At 36.8% G+C, this 2,144-nt stretch overlaps 1 non-coding gene across 1 annotated transcript; it reads right to left on the bottom strand.

The window, feature by feature from the left end:
• Positions 1-2,038: 2,038 nt before the first annotated feature.
• LOC145607362 (small nucleolar RNA R71) lies at positions 2,039-2,144 on the bottom strand. The gene has a single exon (XR_014105549.1). It is a non-coding gene; the product is annotated as a small nucleolar RNA R71 (small nucleolar RNA).

Consider the following 2,144-nt stretch of genomic DNA (forward strand, 5'->3'; position numbering starts at 1 on the left):
ACGCGCAACTAAACCAGTTGCGCGAGACAGGCACGCACAACCTTGGATGTTGCGCACGCCACTTGATGACGAACTACGAACCCAGAATTTTACGCTCGAATCAAATTTTGTTTTTTACTATAAATAAAAAGGGGGGTGTTTCTCAAACATCATATACTCAGAAAAACAAAAATTAAACTTTGATTTATGTTGTTAAACAAAGTTTGATAAATTTTTCATTTAATTTCTACAAAGGGAATTAAAGAAAAAAAATTAAAAAAATTAAAATAAATAAATAAATAATTTTGCAAAGAACTACGCAAAGACCTGATTTCGTGAAGGAGTAGTTTCTATCGTAGTGCTTTCAGCAACCTTAGAGCTTTCCCCTTCACTCTTCTTCTTGACCCAAACATATTTCTTCAACTTTGGAATAAGAGCTTTTTCAACTCTTTTCCCTTTACCTTTATCATTTGTTGGAGCCTTTTTGCTAGGATTTGGTGAAGGTTCCTTAAGCTTCACACCCTTTTGCGCGGGTTTAGGAGGAGCCTTCCTTTTTGGTTCCCTTGAACGAGCCTTAGGTGATGAGAAAAAGTCTAACTTTCTTCTCACTCCTTTGTTTGGCCATTAGAAGGAGTAGTGGTGGCCGAATGCATCAAAGGCTTAGGTTGATTGCGAGACGTAGCAACTTGATTATGTGATCGAGCCTTATTTAGTTCTCCTTTGTCCGCCGATGGAGACACCCAAATGTGTCTCCCAAAAACCGAACTCAGTGATCAATATCTTTCATGTCATTTGATTATCGAACGAAGTGAAAGTGTGAAAAGTGTAGTGATGTGGATGTTTTTTATTAAAATATCTCTCTTTCTATTTTTGAAAATATTTCTTTCTTCACTTTATTTATAAAAATAGACAGTCCAATTTAGTTTGGTTTTTGATAAGGGTCCAATAATAGTGTGGTTGGATTGGGCTCAAAAAGAGCTTTCCAACGATATATTATAAGCCCAATTCTGATGAATAATGAGGAAGTTATGGATTAAACTAAATTTGGCCCAAAATGAATTTTATATGTTGCCCAATGATCTAGAGGATGGCCTATTAATTATTGATTCCTAAAGTTATTAGGATTGATTTTAATCTTCTAGAATAATCTAGAAGGTTCTTTAAAATTCTAATGAGATTAGGATTCATAATTATATTGTAAAGAGTTTTATTTTGAATAAAATATGTGATTTGTCACAAACATGATTTTAATCTGATCAACGCGGAATTAGCTTCTTAATCGTATAAAGAATAGGATTCCGCGTATAAAGTGCGTTTGATTTCTAACTTACCGCAAGACGACAAGGCAGTCGCCTGGCGCAAACAGCTGTCGCCTGGCGCTGACAAATGTCGCCTGGTACTAAGCCTGTAGTCTAGCGCTAACTCTTGTCGTTGGCGACATAAGGTATTTTATTCCGAATTGGACTTGATTTGATTTCGGTAGATTATTTTTCAACGACATAGGCTCCACCCTTGATCAAAATGGTGTCGTTGCCGGGGAATGGTGTAGTTGTTTGCTATTGTTGTTGAGTCTGTTTCACTAAATTTCGAATATACAAAAAGATTTTTCTCATTTGGCTACATTTGTTGCCGTGTTACTAATATTTTCCTTTGAGTTTATGTGTGCAAGTTAACATGGGAGAAATCCCAAGGGTTTCATTGAAGGAATTGAGTACTCCGGGTGCATACAAGTATGAGAGCGGGATTGCTCCATTATTGATCCCGGATAGTATCTTTGAAATCAAACCGGCAATGATAACTTTGATTGAAAGGCGGCAATATAGTGGAGGAGTAAATGAGAGCCCCCTGAATAATCTTAAGGAACTCGAGAAATATTGCAGCAAAATTAAGGTGAACGGGGTTGCTCAAGAATTCATAAGGCTCAATATATTTCCTTTCTCTCTAATTGGAAGAGATCAAGAGTGGCTACATAAGGAAGTGAAGCCTAATTCTTTGAGAACTTGGGATGAAGTCACCAAGGAATTCCTTTCCCGATATTTCCCTCAAAAGAAAACGGCGGAGGCAAGAGCTTTAATTCAAGATTTTAAGCAAAAATCTAGTGAAACCATTTATTAAGCATGGGAGAGATATAAAGAGTATCAACGCGAGTGTCCTCACCATGGAAT

The sequence above is a fragment of the Chenopodium album genome, chromosome 2, assembly GCF_948465745.1.
Source record: "Chenopodium album chromosome 2, dcCheAlbu1.1, whole genome shotgun sequence".
In the NCBI taxonomy this organism is placed as follows: domain Eukaryota; kingdom Viridiplantae; phylum Streptophyta; class Magnoliopsida; order Caryophyllales; family Amaranthaceae; genus Chenopodium; species Chenopodium album.